General features: G+C 41.8%; 1 protein-coding gene across 14 annotated transcripts in view; it reads left to right on the top strand.

Annotated features, from left to right (window-relative positions):
* LOC103661504 (60S ribosomal protein L18a-like) overlaps positions 1–16830 on the top strand; it is a 144138-nt gene that overhangs the window by 96383 nt on the left and 30925 nt on the right. For 11 of the 14 annotated variants that reach the window (XR_568123.2, XR_568115.2, XR_005833634.1 and 8 more), the window contains 2 exons: positions 394–559; positions 2751–2829. The exons of 1 other annotated variant lie outside the window; for it this stretch is intronic. The gene's annotated coding sequence lies outside the window, so the exon portion shown is untranslated. The remainder of the gene's footprint in view (positions 1–393; positions 560–2750; positions 2830–16830) is intronic. 2 more of the 14 variants (XR_568117.2, XR_568119.2) reach the window with 2 other exon arrangements.

The raw sequence follows: 16830 nt of genomic DNA, 5'->3' as shown, positions 1-16830 counted from the left end.
TATAAGATCTAGGATGAAATCATCATTTTAAAAATTATTTTTATTAAGATCTGGAGAATAATTTTTAGCTATTATGAAATTACAACCTCTTAACCTTGCCTTTTTTTTTTTTTTTTAACAACATTATGGCAAGGAAAGGCAGTGAAGCCCCAATATCCTTTTTTTTTATCTCCTCAACAGAAACCTTGGTTTTTCAGCTGGGAATATGGATTCCTAGACAGCACACCTTATTTCCTAGCTTCCCTTGCTAGATGTCACCCTGTTGCTAAGTTCTGACTAAGGATATGGGGACAGAAGTATCATGCGGAGTATCAAGAGTTTGCCCCTTAAAGACACCCAATGTCTACTCTTTGCCCTCTCTTTCCTTTGACCCTTCCTCCATCCTGCTGCTAGGACCCAGATCTGGCCAGCCTGGGCCATGAGGAGGCCAGCCACCCCTAGGAATGGCAGAGCAGGGAGCCAAACGGGCCTGGGGACTTGAGGACTTCACGGAGCTGTCAAACCAGCCCAGCCTGCCTAGCTGACCTTCACATGAGACAGATACAGTCTCATATTTTGTGTGAGTCTTTCTTTGGAGGGTTTTGCGGTCGAAGCTAATCCTCAGCAATATAAAAAATAAAATCCTGTTCTGCTCTCATGTACCTATTAAACATATTTTTCAATTTCTCTCATTCATTTTTTCTTCCCCACAATTTGTCCCACACGTCACTTATAAATGTCCTCTTAAAGAAATTTCCAGCCTTCTCTTCCACCCGTCCCTCTGCTTGGCTTGAATGGCCCCTGCTCTCCTGAAATGTTTATCCCCATCTCTGCCTGTCTCCGTTCCCTGTATCATTCAAGGGCCATCTCAGATATCACCTTTCCCAAGCAGATCTTCCTCCTTCCCTTCAACAGAATGGGATCCCTCTCTCTCTGCTGCATCCAGAGCACTGTGCAGCTCTCTCCCCTGACAATTATACTCTGTGATGCCTTTTCCTTATCGTGTCCTTTTATCCCCATGCTAGACAGCAAGTACTGTGAAAACAGAAGCTGTGTTCATTCATCTGGGTGATCTCTATTGCCCTTAGCATAACTCTTGTATAGGGCAGATGCTTAATAGTTATTTGTGAAATTGAATGTCCAAGGCTTCTTGGCATAGAGAGAAACCAATACGATTCATTGCTGATCCATTTGCTTTAGATTTTATTTTTCAGTCTCTCCTATCTTCTAGTTCTTCTTGAAACAGAGCCCTTTGCAGTGGGGAGAATAATTAGATACAGTCTTGCGTAATTTGTTGTTATCACCTAATAAATTGTAGCCCTCTGGTATCAAGAACCATGTTTTGAATGCATTTTCTATTTCCTTTTTTGTCACCTCCCCCACCCCGCCTAATGGCTCTGAGCTCAGTGTCACACTCACCGAATAATTTAAGATATTTGTTGAATTAATGAATAAATGAAGTCAAGTTACTTCTTCCTTGACGTTGATCACATTTTCTTTTCCCCAACCTCATTTTCTCTTTTCCATTTTCAGGGCCTGCCACTCTCTCTGACATTCCCAGCTTTCTTCTCAGTTGCCCAAGCATTATTCTTCAGGGATCATTCCCAGCTCTTCCCAGAGGTCCCAGACGTCCGCTAACCAGAGAGGAAATAATATAGCCTCTCTCTTTTTTTTTTTTTAACAAATTAGATTGTTTTATTTATTTATTTTTTTAAAGATTTTTTATTTATTTATTCGACAGAGATAGAGACAGCCAGCGAGAGAGGGAACACAAGCAGGGGAAGTGGGAGAGGAAGAAGCAGGCTCATAGCAGAGGAGCCTGATGTGGGGCTCGATCCCAGAACGCCGGGATCACGCCCTGAGCCGAAGGCAGACGCTTAACCGCTGTGCCACCCAGGCGCCCCTAATATAGCCTCTCTTTAGTCTCCATATAATGAAAAGGTGGTGCAGTACCAAAGGGCTCAAAGTGCCAAAATTTTTTAAAGGCCATGATCATAACTTAGACAAGGTTTTGAGATAACTACGTAGATATGTTTAAATAAAAAACTGCAGTCGTCCAACAAGTATGATGCTATGTGGTCAACACTCCAAGATAAATAATGTTTTCACAGCCAATCAAGATCTGTTCTTGTTTGGTTTTGTATGAGTACATCCTACTGCTTTCCAAATTGGAATTAAAGTAGATTAAGATCTGTTCATTTTCTGATTTGAGGCTTACAGGATATCCCCAGGGAACACGGGGTTGGGAATTATGCCCAGGACAGCACCATCAACAGAAAGGTCTATCGCCAATAGAGTCCCTATGGGTACTCACAAGTAGAAGGATTTCTTTCCTAAAGGCCACACTGTTTTCTAACAGCTTTCTGCATCTACTCTCCCTGGGATCTCTCTTGGATGGTGTCCTCTATGATTAACACATACTCAGTGGGTAGGCATCCCCAGAAGTACATAATCTCATTACTTAAACTACTTTGTACAGTTTAAATTTTATAGCCAATACTAGATTTACTTCTTAATCCCATTCTTCCAGATCAACCAAGAGTCCTTTGGCTCATGGATTCTGTCGCGGAAGACATTATGGTCATACTATCTGGGCGTGTGGGTTAAGTCCGCACATTCAAGCCAAACTTCACTCTGTATGATCTTGGGTATTTTAAGTAGTGATCCTTCCCTGGTATCCTGCTCCATAAATTTCCCAAAACTCACTTGCCCCTTTTTTGAACACAGGCTTCTAGTCAGCGGCTCTAATCTATGTTTCCTCTTCTGTTTAGACAGGTCCTAAAGACCATTACCCGAAGTCATTCAACCTGCATCAAATCACAGTGCTGTCAACTCTCCTCATTTCCAAAGGTCTGTTTAGTTTAACAAATGTTTATTGAAAACCTATCTCATGCCAAGCTTTATGCTAGGCTGTGGGGATATAAAGATTAAAGCATGGTTCCTGCTCTGCAGAGGAGGGGCTTATAGTTTCCCCCTTTCCTTTTCATGTATTTTACACTCCTCCAACCATCAGCCCACATGAATAGAATGTTTTCTGGGAATTGCCACATTTTTCAGGGATGGGAGCTATACCTCATGTCCCTAGAAGTCAAGCAGGCAAAGGACATTCAGATGAATGTCCATCAGGGAAGAGAAAATATTTCTGTCATCCCCCCTTTCCTTACTCTGACAATCTTGTGTCAGAAATGGCCTAATTTGACTTTTCCTGTAGACTGCAGGAGAGATTTGGGAGAGAGGGACACTCGTTGCTTTGAAACAAAATGAAACTTGGATCTGGGGTAATTGAACCACTTACTGGTTGACTCCTATTATTGTACCCTAACAGGATGGTCTAGGTTTCTTGCGTGAAAATCTGATAAGTAAAGAAGTTCCACCATCAGGAATGAAGAGTGGTAGAGTAAAGTATACCAGCCATCCCAAGGAAATCTGGGAAGGGAGGATGGCAAGGAAACTATGAAAATACAAATCTATGAAAGGTTGTGTTTCCTTTGCTTTAACTCCTCCCCTCTCCCCTTCCCTGATGGGCTTTGCTCCTTATCTTTGACCTGGAGGAAGTGTCTGTAATGCTTCTCTGGAGAGGGGAAATTCCACCCAGGAGTCTGTGTTACTATTTCTCTAGCCAGGCCATCTCCACATGAGGTCCCCCCTCCCCTGGAGGCTCTCACTAAAGGGGTCATCTTTCTGGTTAATCTTCTGTTATCAGCACCCACTAGGTCATATGTCTTCCTGTTAACTTAAATTTTGGACTTTATTATGCTATAAAAATGTGTCTCTTCTTTCTGATTTTGAGTTACATCACAAAACCTTCTTCTATGAACTTAACCTTGAGTGGCACCATGACTGATCCCTTCTTCCTGGCCTCCCCTGATCAACTACATAAGCATGTGGGTGCGGATGGGAGCATCCAGTACAGCCCCCTCAAATGAAAACTGACAGGAATGGGTGAAAGTCAGGAAAAATTACTCCTGGAGATTTGAAGTTTTGTTACCTCCCGTGTGTGTGTGTGTGTGTGTGTGTGACTCTGTTTCCACTGAGCAGTAAAAAAAAGTCCTTAAAAACCCAAGGTAGATTGTGTACTTGTCTCAGGAACAGTAGGGGCTGAAACAGGGATGGGATTCAGAGCTTCTGTGCTACCTCAAAATCTGTCTAGGCCAAGAGAGGGCTCAAGGTGAAGAGTCACTGGGAGCCTGGAAAGAAGAGATAAGCAGGAGAAATCCTGGGGACTTGTGTCATCAGTAAGAATGGAAGAGCTGAGAACGGACCCTGCCTGGGACTGAGAAGTGGGGGGTTTTTACCTGAAGAAAGGCCCAGCTCCCCAATATTTCTGTGGCTTGGTAGCTGGTCTTTGACATTTCTGTACATTTGTAGATGAAATGAATGAGAGTCCAGGCACTCTAAACAAAGACTTCAAGACTTTGGGGCTTCTTCCTGGGAGTACCACTTTGTTCCATGCCAGAAGTCCAAGATTCAAGTGCTGGCTCCGGCGACCGCTGGCTGTGTGATCATGAATCCATCTCTTATACTCTCTGGGTCCTTGGTTTCTTCATCTGTGAGAGGGACAATGATACTACCTGCCTACCTCTCAGTCAGCAGATACCTGACATGTGTCTTTACACCCCAGGTACCAAGCTAGATGTGGGGAGGCAGTGAGGGAGACAAATATGGTCCCTGCTCTCTTGTAGCTTACGTTCTACTTTGAAATTGGTTGTGAACAAGTAACTATAGGTGTGATGGTGTCACAGTGGAAAAGCACCCAGACTTATGGGCATGTTCACCAGGTACCTAACCTAGACCGGAAGCTCAGGGAAGGCTTCCTTGATCAGGCCACACTTGTGCTGAGTAGAAGTTAGATCAATGATGTGGGAAAGTGAGAGCTGACATGATAAAGGAACAGCAAGAGAAAGACTGAGGAGGGAAGAAGGTAGCATGTTGAACAACAATAACAAAAAAAGGGCAGGGTGACAGGGAGTGCAAAGCCACGTGGGGAAGGTGGAACAGACTGTGCTCAGCCTCACGGGCTGCAGCAGATTAATTCTAAGGGAGACAAAATGAATAATAAAGTGTTAACATCTCTTGGGCCAGATGCCATGGTCATCACTTTCCATGCATCATCCCATTTATTTCTCCCAATTGCCACAAGGTCACATAATTATTAAATAGGGGAGCCAGAACACAAATTCAGGCAGCCTGCCCCAGCCCCCTCATGCTATAAATGTGCTTTATATAAAAATTCTGTGCAGACTCAAAGGCAGCCTGCCACTGTCACATATGGACACTTAAGACCCAGAAGGAATCATTTCTCCCCAAATCTCTTTTGGATATTTCTATTTTTGTAGGAGGTGTTTCCCAAGGCCACAGAGAATGTGAAAAATGAAATCAGCTTCTTTTTAAAGAAACTCATGAGGAACAAATGACTCTTGGTCAGGCTGTTCCTCTCTCTGGTCAACATCCTGGCAGGAAACTTCCAATGCTGCCTGCAGCAAACACAAGAGACTTGAGAAGGAAGGAGTGTTTTCCCTTGCCTGTAATTTGGTTTCCTGTTTTGCTTTCCATAATTTGCATAGATTCTTTTTTAATGCTTTTAGGAAAAGTGTGTTTTTTAAAATCTTTTCCATGAGACAAGATTTATATCGGTGAGTGATTAGCCTCAGGAATCGCACAGGATTGGCTTGAGTCGCCTGGATATAGACTCTGCTGCCTCCTCTCTGGAGTCTGTTCAGTGCCCCTCCTCCCACTCACCTAGAAATATCCACTCCTTCCTTTGTAGTCTCACTCTGGCCCCATGTTCTTCTCGTTGGCAAGCTCCTTTGCTTATATGGCCGTTACTCCGCTAGACCATCAGCTCCTTGGAGGCAGGAACTGTCTGACTCATCGGTCCATCCCCATGCTTACTCACATGGTGCCTGGTACATGCTGGCCATTCAGTTGAGGTTTACAGACTGAATGAGCGAACAATGATATCAGCACCAACTGAGTACCTACTTTGTGATAAGCACTATGTCAGTAGTTTCTATGCATCATCTCATTACATTCTTGGAAGCCTGATAGGCAGTGACTCTCTTATTCCCCATCTTTCAGATAAGGAAACTCGGGCTAGGGGGCTAAGTACATCACACAGGTAGTAAACAACTGAGCCAGGAGTCTGTATCAAGTGTTCTTTCCTGTTTTCCTCTTTGCCTCTTTCCTTAAAGTGGCAGGTAGAAGAAATCTGCAGCTCGGAGGGCTTGTTGATCCTTACAGGTACTGGCCAGTTTTTAAGTGCCGTCTCTTAGTTGGCATGGTAAGGCTTGCTTTGGGGCCGCTCCAGCAGGGTGAGGTTATGGGAAAATAACTGCCCCCGTGTTGTGCATCTTTCCCACCAGCATAGAGTGGGGGGAGGAAGGAAGCCATGGGTTGGCTAGGCTGCAGTTCAAATCCTGGTTTTGTCACGTTCCAGCTATGGGATTCTGACAAGGTGTTCATCAGCTCTGTATCTCTTATAGGGGGACAATCACCCCTACTGCACGGGAGAGAGAAGACTAAGCCAGAAATTTCAAGTACACAGGGAGTACTTTATAAAGGGCGACTGTTTCTCATGTGAAGATGCCCAAGAGGGGCAGCCCTGCCCAACCCCACCCTCTAGCTTTAACAGACACAGGGCAGCAGACAAAGCTCTGTCCCTCTACCAGGAGCACTGTTCCCTTCACCATCCAGATGACACAATCCTCCCCATCACACCTTGCCTTCTCTCCTTTCACCCTGCCGAATGGATTGTTGCTGTTTGTTATTGGTTGTTGGTTGGTTGGCAGGGATTAGGGTCATCTTGAACTCTTGGCATGGCCAAGGATCAACAAACTGGAACCTGTAGGCTAAATTTGTCTCTCCCTGTTTCTATATGGCCCACAAAATAAGTCTGGTTTTTACATTGTTAAATGGTTGAAAAAAAATTTTTTTTAAAGGTTACTATTTCATGACAAATGAAAATCATATAAAATTCAAACTTTGTTGACCATAAATAGTTTTATTGGAGGACAGCCAAAAAAAAAAAAAAAAAAGGAAGACGATCCTGCTCACTCATTTACATATTATCTACAGCTGCTTTCCTGCGACAAGACAGAGCTGAGGAGTCACAACAAAGGCTGTATGGTCTCCACAGCCTAAAATATTTCCCATCTGGCCCTTTACAGGAAAAGTTCGCCAGTCCCTGGTATAAGCAAATAACGGCGGAAGATTCCTCACTCAGAAATACCCAAGCAAACCTCTTCCCCTGCCACTTCCGTTGCCCATCCCCAGATAGTCTCAGGCCAGAAGTTCTATTGGATTCAGAAATGGCAAATATTCCCTGAGAACTTGACAAGTGCACACCATGCTTCACACTTTTATTTTATTTGACTCAATTACACCTTAGCACAGAGGAGGGAGGAAGGAGAAGGTGGAAGTAGATGAGGAGGAGAAAAAAAAGAGCAAGAGAAAAGAAGAAAGGAGGCAGTGAGAAGGATACTCAAAGTCGTAAATAGATTTGTCCCAAACAAACAAATCCATTAAAAGTCAGGAAAAGATTCAATGGAAATGTATATGTTTCCCTGTTTTCTCCACAAATGACACAATCATACCATGTCTGCTTCAAGAAAGCATAACAGTTCTGACAAGATGGCAATGAGAGCTGATGACACTAGTTAGAGAAGATGACTGTTAACCAAGCAACTGTTGTTGACACAATTTAGTATTTACTCAGCTTAGAAACTGACCAGTTGACAGAGATGAGCTCAAAACTCTTGGCAGAATTTGGCGGTAGCAAACAAGCTGAGGAGCCAGAACTATCTAGAAGAAGTCACCGGATCTCTGGAAAAGAAACAGCACTTTTAGCACTGAAATCTTAACATTGGAAGACTGTAATAATTAACACGGAAAGTGCTGGGGAGAAAAAAGACATGGGCATTATTTTTAAAAATTAAAAAGCTAGCACATTCACTTGATTCACATAAGTCTTATTTTATTGATAGAAGGAAAAGCCCTGGTGACAGTAAATACCAGAGAAGACCTGGTTTTATCCTTGGTGCCTGGGGAGCTCAGAGCGAGATTTCTGAGCTCAGGAATAGGGATTGTTAAAATACCAGAATAAGCCTAGCAAAGCATTTCTCCACTTTAACACAAAGACCAGAGATCAAGAGCACAAGTGTTTGCCAAAGTCAAGTCCCACAGGGCTTTGTTTTTTCTGAGTGTGCACTTGATACAGAGGGAGAGATTTAATCTGAACAGGACTCACAGAGGGATGTGAAAAGCTGAAAAATCTCATTTCCTCACCTCCAAGGCATTTAGTAGTAACAAAAGAAGATAAAAAAGAGAAAGCAGAAAAGCAAAAAGCAAAGCGGTATGAGCAAAAAGAATAGGAAAACCCTGGCCATGCTGTCTGGACTCTGGTGCTTTTAAGCATTGGCCTGTGCTCCTGGCTTGCCCAACTCCAGCGGTCCACATTCCCAGTTTGGGGGAGTTAGTGCACAAGTTTGTGCCAAACTGTAAAAGGAACCCCCCTAATTCATTGCCATAAATTAAATAGCAAGAGGGATAAGGGAAAAATTAAGTAATTCCAGCCAGTGTACCTCAAAACAGTCAAGGTCATGAAAAGTAAGACTGGTTTGAGAAACTGTCACAGTCAAGAGGAGCCTAAGAAGATGCAATGACTAAACGTAACAGCACAGAGGATCATAGCGGAAGGAGGGGAATACTGAATGGGAAGTCATCAGAGAGGGAGACAAACCAGGAGAGACTCTTAAGTCTAGGAAACAAACCTAGGGCTGCTGGAGGGGAAGGGGGTGGCGGGATGGGGTAATTGGGTGATGGGCATTAAGGAGGGCACGTGATGTGAGGAGCACTGGGTGTTCCATGGAACTGATGAATTACTGAACTCTACATCTGAAGTTAATGATGTACTATATGTTGGCTAATTGAATTTAAATTTTTAAAAAATGTAATGTGGTACCTGGATGGGATCCTGAAACAGAAAAAGGATATTAGGTAAAAAATATAGAAACTTGAAGAGTATGGACTTGGATTAATAGTAATATGCCAATATTGACTTATTAACTGTGAAAAATACACAATACTTTTGTATCTCCCAAAATTCTCAGTGGTCTCACTACAAGAAGTGCTTAGGGAGTAAACTATCCCCTTGATCCTGCAATGGCCTAAGTCAGTGTTTTCCAAAGGGAAATTCTCTGTGAGATTCAATAGGTGTTATTTAAAAAGAGGGGGAGAGGAATGTGTGGGTGGCTCAGTCAGTTCAGTGTCTGGTTTTGGCTCAGGTCATGATCCCAGGGTCCCAGGATTGAGCCCCACATTGGGCTCCTTGCTCAGTGGGGAGCCTGCTTCTCCCTCTACCTGCCGCTCCCTCTGCTTGTACTCTCTCTCTCTTCTGACAAATACATAAATAAAATCTTAAAAAGAAAGAAAGAAGGAAAAAGAAAGAAGAAAGAAAGAAAGAAAGGAAGGAAGGAAGGAAGGAAGGAAGGAAGGAAGGAAGGAAGGAAGGAAGGAAGGAAGGAAGAAAGAAAGGGCACACATTTAAACAAAAAAGGAGAGGGAGAGAAAAAAAGAGAGGGTGGCCTTTGGTTAAACAAATTTCAGAAAAGCTGGATTATTCACATTTCTCTACTGTGGGACCTTGTAGAGCCTTTCTTTTGCACATGCACAGTGCAACTATCCAGAAAGGAGATGTAGAATGCAGCATTTCCCAAACTCAGTTGACTATGAAACTTTTATTATAGAACACCTCTTGGGATTAGCTTCCTCCTGAAGGTACTTTGGAAAACATTAATTTGTGCAACCTAAAAAGAGGACTGAAATAGCTGACAACAGCTAAAGGAAGGGCCTGATAAAGTCAAGTGAGAAGAAACACAATAGAAGCTATCCAATTAGCCATTGCTGATTTTTAAATGGTTGCTTCAGGGATCTCAAAAGCAAGAAATTCTGCCAAACTAATTGCTGAAAAATTCTCATTTTATGCCCAAGGCCTTAAACAAGAGCTTAATGGACTGTGTATCTTGTTAAAAGTAACTGGATGAGGAAACTATTAACATTAGGCTCAGTTGATTTCCTTTGTTGCTAAACAAAAGGCGTCTGTATCTCAGCCCTTTGAAGAGTTACACAGATTTGCGTGAACAATGAATATGTGGTCGATATTAGTTAATGCAAGATGAATAAATACTCCCTATTCTGGGGAACAAAGACAAATCAGTTTGCAAATAACTGCAGCACCCAAATGTATCTTGGACAGCTGGAAGATTGAAAACTCGTATGTGAAACATTGTACATTTTATCCCTTTAGATGGGCAAGTTTGTCAAGTCCAAACTGCATTCTAATTTAATCAGTTTGGGCTGTTGTATCTCATCAACGGAGATTAAAATAATAACAGGCTCAAACTATTCAGGGTTTTCTTGCAAATTTGTTTCAAAATGTAACAGAGGATAAGGGAGAAGACTTGAATCTTGACAACACAGCTTTGTTATGGCATACATTAGTAGCATTTTTATCAACCTCTGACTGTTTTTAGCACAATCCTTGAGGAATTGGAAAAATCTTGCTTGAGATGCATTTAAAGTAGCAGAAAAAGAATTGTTGAGGAAAGAGAAGACCTGAGACAGCAGAATAGACTAAGGAATCAGACTTGAGTAGAAAGAGCACAGGCTTTTTGAAGGGTTAACAGATGTGGGTTTGAATCCGAGAAAAATCCCTTCAAAGTTGAGTAACCTTGGGCAAGTCACTTTGAGAATCTTAGCTTCCTCATCAGTAAAACATGAACAAGAATATCACCTTTGCAAGGTGGTGTCACAAAAATAGGGCTCACAAACTGTCTTTTGCAGCACTAGACACTTACTATACTCTCAGCAAATGATTATTCTAATAAGAAAGTGCCATCATTAATCTCCAACAGTGAAGAGTTTAGCAAGGATGCAAGCAAATGAGGGAATATCAATGCAAAACCACTGGAAGCCAGGTTTATAGGAGATGGAGGAAGGAAAAAAATGTTAGGCCAACTAAAAGTGAATGCTGTATGGAAAGAACAACTTTATTTGCATCAGCAGAGTTTTTTGGATGGCAGGCAAGACTAATAAACTTCTAGCCTGTTGGCATAACTGAACTCAATCACAGTCATTCTGCTTAAGTCAAGTTCATAAAATGGGCTACCCTGTACTTCTCAGATCAAAGTCTTCTAAAACTAAATGTCCTGAACTCAAACAGGAAAACGATTAGATTCTCAAAAATGATACAATGAAAGTGAAGCAAGGAAATGTTTACCAAAGTACATTCTGACTGTTATTCAGAGGAAAAGAAATTGTGAAATTATATATTTTAGGAACTGTTAGGTTAACGTTAAACCAATTTCTAGGCTTCTTTAAAAAAGTAAGGCATATACATGGATAAAAATTTGGACAGTGGAAAAGAGCACAGAATGCAAAGTAAGATTTCTTCTCACTTCACCTTCTGTTCCCCAATTCTTCACAGAATCAAGAATTGGTACTAGTTTCTTATGTATCTTTCTAGAGCCATTGTATATATTTATAAGCCTCTTTTATTTAAAGATTTACTTGTTTATTTTAGAGAGAGCGAGCAAGACAGAGGGATAGAGGGAGAGGGAGAAGCAGACTCCCCCCTGAGCAGGGAGCCCGACTCAGGGCTCGATCCCAGGATTCTGTGGTCACAACCTGAGCTGAAACCAAGGGTCGAACACTTAACCAACTGCACCACCCAGGCACCCCTATGTCTCTTATTTAATCAAGCTATAGGTAGCTATAGGTAAATAACTTACACGAATGATAGCAAATTACACCCCCTTCTGCATCATCCTTTGTTCACTTAAATACAACTTAGGGGAAATATTAGTTCATTTAGATCAGTAGTGGTCAACCAGGGGTGATATCTGGAGACATTTTGCTCTGGGTGCTCCTGGCAACTAGAGTTCCGGGATGCCGCTGAACATCGTGCGCGCACAGGACAGCCTCCCACAATGATGGGTTATCTAGCCCCAAACAGCAACGGCGCCGCCATTGAGAAATGGGTTTAGATCTCTCTCACTTTTTTAATGGCCACATACTCTTCTACTGTATGGATGAGTCATAATTTAGGTAACCTGTGCAATGTTGGGGGCATTCAGGTTATTTCAAGTCTTCTACTGGGAGAAGAAAGAAAGCTTAAAGGAATAGTCTTGCACAAATGTGGAAGCCTATCTATAAAATAACATTCTATAAATAGAATGGAAGGGTCAAGGTGTGTATTTTTTAAAATATTTTATTCTACTTCTTTAAGTAATGTCTACACCCAATGTGGGGCTTGAAATCCCAACCCCGAGATCAAGAGTTGCTTGCTGCACTGACTGAGCCAGCCAGGTGCCCCTGTGTGTGCATTTTTATCATAAATATTGTCAGTTGTCCTCCAAAGCTGATAACGCAGTTTATGCCGCCATCACCCACACATGCAAATTCCTGTTTCTTCATATCCTATCTAAAGCAGTGTAGTCACGTAATTTTTTATATTTGCCGATCTAATTGGTTAAAATAGTGTGTTTAAATTTGTGCTTACTTATTATAAGTGAAGTTGAGCTTTTTTTCATACATCTAAATTCCATTAATTATTTTTGTAAACTATCTGACTGAAGTTTTACCTAACGCCAAACTTCTTAGAGCCTTTCATATGTTCTTCTATATTATTATGAGTCTTCAAGAGATAACATTCAGCATTTCCCAGTTTCGTATCCTCATTGCTGTATTTCCTTTGTAGATCATTTTCAGTAAATATGGTTTTGTGAAACATTCTTTGAGAATCCGGAAACATGAGACACCAGGATAACATTGACTTGTGGAAGAATTTTGTAAACATTCTGAGGAATGTGTAACAAGACTTATCAATTATTTGATGGCCTTTTTAGCACATAGGCTCATAGTTAGAAGGAAGATCAGTCAAATTTGAGTTCCCTGGACCCTAATCACTTTTCCACCAAGTAGAAAAGTCTTACAGACAGAAACCTAACTGACTGAAACCCACCCAACTCAAACGAAGTTCAGCAAAACAAAACAAGACGCCAAAAACCTCATTTGCTCACATAAATAAACTTGGGGAAGGTCTGCGAGTCAGCTGTGCCTTACGTATAAGTGGTACCAAGAACTCGAACTCTGTGAGGCTCTCCTCTGCTTGTGCTCTCTTGCTCACTCACTTCCCCTGCTTCTCTCTTCAGTCTTGGCCTCTCAGATGGCCGCCTTGCTGCTCCTGCACCTTGTATTTCACTACTTCACCACCGAGACTGAAACCCTTGCTCTTGGTCCCCAGGTTCGAAAGTACGGGGGAGCCCTGGATCCCTGCCCACCCCTGTGCCATGCAGTGGTGCCAGGGCCAGTAACCGTGAGGAGACCAGGCGTCCCCTGGTACCGCATCGTGGCAGTAGGGGAAGGAGCTTTGCCCAGAAAGAGGACAAAGGAAGTTTCTCTTTCACCAATACATGACAAAATGCCCTGCATGTTAACAAAAGAGACTAAAAACATCCTTGGAGAATAAGTGACACTTGGCAAATAAATTTAGAAGAATTTAACATTCGGTGTCCTTGTGCAGTTTATACAGATTTGCCAATGTGAAAAACAGCATCAGACACTGGAAAGGGGCTATTAATTGACAAGATTTGGACAGGTGAAGAGACAAATATCAAAGGGATGGCCAGCAGTGGCCCTGGGGCAGAAGGTAGATTCATAAACCCTGCCAAATATTAAAAAAAAACCCATACTCTTCTTCATATTCAAAAGGCTAGAATGGTAGAATGGTACCCAGCAGGAAAAACTGTAGTATTCAGCACCAGTGCGAATGTATGGAACATTTGCAAATTATATTAGTTTTCTATTTGCTGCTAAAAAACTGGGAAATACTGAATGCTATCTCTGGAGAGTTATAATAGATGAACATATTAAAGGCTCACACAGACTTGCTGGCTTCAACAATGCAAATGTATTACCTTACAGCCCTGAAGCTCAGCCATCCAAAATGGGTCTCCCTGGGCTAAAATCAAGGTGTTGGCTGGGCTGGGTTCCCTTGTAGAAGTTCTAGAGGGAGAATCCCTTTCCCTGCCCTTTCCGGTTTCTAGAGGCTGCCCACGTTCCTTGGCTCTGGTCCCCTTCCTCCATCTACAAAGCCAGTAATGGTAGGCTCTGCCTTTCTCACATCCCATCACACTGACTCACTTCTGTTGTCACATTTCTCTCTCTGACCCTCTCCTCTCGTGCCTCCCTCTTCCACTTTTAAGGACACTTGTGATTACATTGGGTCCACGTGGATAATCCAGAAGAATTTTTCTGTGTTGAGGTTGACAGATTAGCAAACTTAATTCCTTTACTCTACAATCTACTCCCCCTTTGCCAGGTAAAATGCCATGTTCCAGGTTCCCAAGGGTCAGGAAGTGGACATATTTGAGGAGGCATGATTCTGCCTACTGTACAAATTAAGACCTGAAAACAAGGTTTTCTCGTGAGTCGCCAGAAGGACAGTTGGCATTTGAAATACTGAATATCAATGATATTAGGTACTCCAAATGTATAAAGCAATGTCTAAAGTTCAAATATTTCCATTCCACGGACATGGAAAGGTAAGTCTCTCTGTAGGCTAACCCCTAACTTAGAGGCAAGAAATTTCATGAAAAGAATTGGGTGAACATTGTTCAAACTAGCTATTTTTGAATCATTCAGGAAGTTGTTCACATTGCTTAATTTGTATTTTATCCTCCCAGCAATGGTACAAATCATATACAGTATTACCACAAAAAAATCCCATAGAACTGATGTATTCCATATTCACAACATAAAACCAGAGGGCAAAAATTCTTTTTTTTTAAAGATTTTATTTATTTGAGAGAGAGAGAGCATGAGCAGGGGGAGGGGCAAAAGGAGAGAGAGAAGCAGACTCCGCTTTGAGCAGGGGTCCTGATGTGGGGCTCGATGCCAGGATGCTGACATCATGAGCTGAGCCAAAGGCAGTTTCTTAACCAACTGAGCCACCCAGGTGCCCCCAAAGGGCAAAAATTCTTGTAAAGCATATTAAAATTAGTACAAGATTATCCTTTCCTTAACTAACAGGGAAGCTTTCTTCACAGTACTCCTGAGATTATCCCCTCCTTCCTTGAAGGCAATGCTTAGGCTTAAAGCTACCCAAATAGATAGATAATGGTGATAGAGTTTCCTGCGGATATATCATGAAATGAGGGGAAAAGGGTGAATTTTATGTTTTGTGAAATGTGGTATGAATTATATCTCACTAAAAATGTTACTAAAAATAAAGTTCAGAGAATCATACATGGTGGATCTGTCACAATTAAATAAAACAAAGCCCTTCAATAATAGTTTACGATAATTGAATATTTACTAAGGACCAGACTTTTTCTAAGTATTTCGTATGTATTAACTCATTTGATCCTCACAATCACCCTCTAAGGCAACTACTCTTATCTGCACAAATACACTGATTTATCCAAGAACCCCAATAGTGAACCGCAATAGTGAACAGCAGAGCTGGGATCTGAACTCAAGTCATCTAACTCCAGAACTGCTCTTTCTACCCCACACTATTCATTCCCTTAACCACTGCACTATGCCCTACTGCGTCCTCGAATACATGGGAGTCCATTTATCTAGAAACCCAATTTACGTACTACTAGATATTCTAAGCAAAGAACCATGATGGGAAAGTAGCTTAATATTGCACTCTAAATAGTTGTATGTTTTGGCAGAACTAAACAATATAATTAGCCTACTTTCAAAGCCTGGTTTGACAAAATATGAGAGGTTATAAAATAGAACAAGTCATCATAGATTAACACCCCCTCCCACCCAAGTTCAACAGGCATTTGTTATCCTGTTGTATGCTCTAGAATTTTATCAATAAGAAAAAAAATGCAGAGAATTGTTATTATATTATACATCCCACAAACACTTCCTTGAGTAGTATAAACAAAGAAACTTGACATCAAGATGAAATATAAATATCTTCAATATCCACTTTGATATGTAATTGCCATTAGAATTCCTGTGTCATGAAAAAAAAAATGTACCTTTTTCCTTTGTTTCTGTTTCCACTAAGCTAATCTGGTGGGGGAAAATTGAAATATATATGAGAAGTTAGGAAAGATTTCAATGGCATTTATTTTTGTCTCCACAAACAAAAGGCAATATCTATCTGTTAAACAGGACACAAAGGGTAAGGGAGTAACAGTCCATGCTTTGTAGTGAGCTGAAATTTCTTTGCTCTTTTGTTTTAAAATTAGGCTCTTGGGGGTTTTGTTTGACTGACATTCAAAAACAAGTATTTTGTGCCTTATTAACTGCATAATCTTTTCAGAAAACGATGGTTCCACTTACTCTGAAAGTTTCCTGTATACAAGGTCAGAGCCTCATCTGTCTCACTCTATGCCAGGGTTTTTGTAGGATACCAGCCCTGGGAAGTGGGGTAAAACCGGCATCAGAAGAGCCAGGCGAGGGCTCCTGGGTGGCTCAGTCAGTCTGCTTTCGGCTCAGGTCATGATCTCAAGGTCCCGGGATCTAGCTCCCCGTCAGGCTCCCTGCTCAGTGGAGGGCCGGCTTCTCTCCCTCCCTCTGGCCCTCCCTCCTGCTTGTGCTCTCTTGTGCTCTCTCTCTCCCTCCCTCTCTTAAATAAATAAATACAAATCTTAAAAAGAAAAAAAAAGGAGAAGAAAAGGAAGAGCCAGGCAAATTGGCTTGGAGGTGTGCTGGAATTAAAATTCTAACTGCAAACACCAGCAGTTACAGTTTTAGCCCTGAGCAAGGTGTGTGCTCATAAGCTTCCCTCAAAGATGTGAAAAAGAAGAAAATGTGGCAACTAGCTGG

This window comes from Ursus maritimus, unplaced genomic scaffold (genome assembly GCF_017311325.1).
Source record: "Ursus maritimus isolate PB19 unplaced genomic scaffold, ASM1731132v1 scaffold_9, whole genome shotgun sequence".
Classification (NCBI taxonomy): Eukaryota; Metazoa; Chordata; class Mammalia; order Carnivora; family Ursidae; genus Ursus; species Ursus maritimus.
The sequence above is the reverse complement of the archived record's forward strand: the minus strand, read 5'-3'. Positions and strand labels throughout refer to the sequence as shown.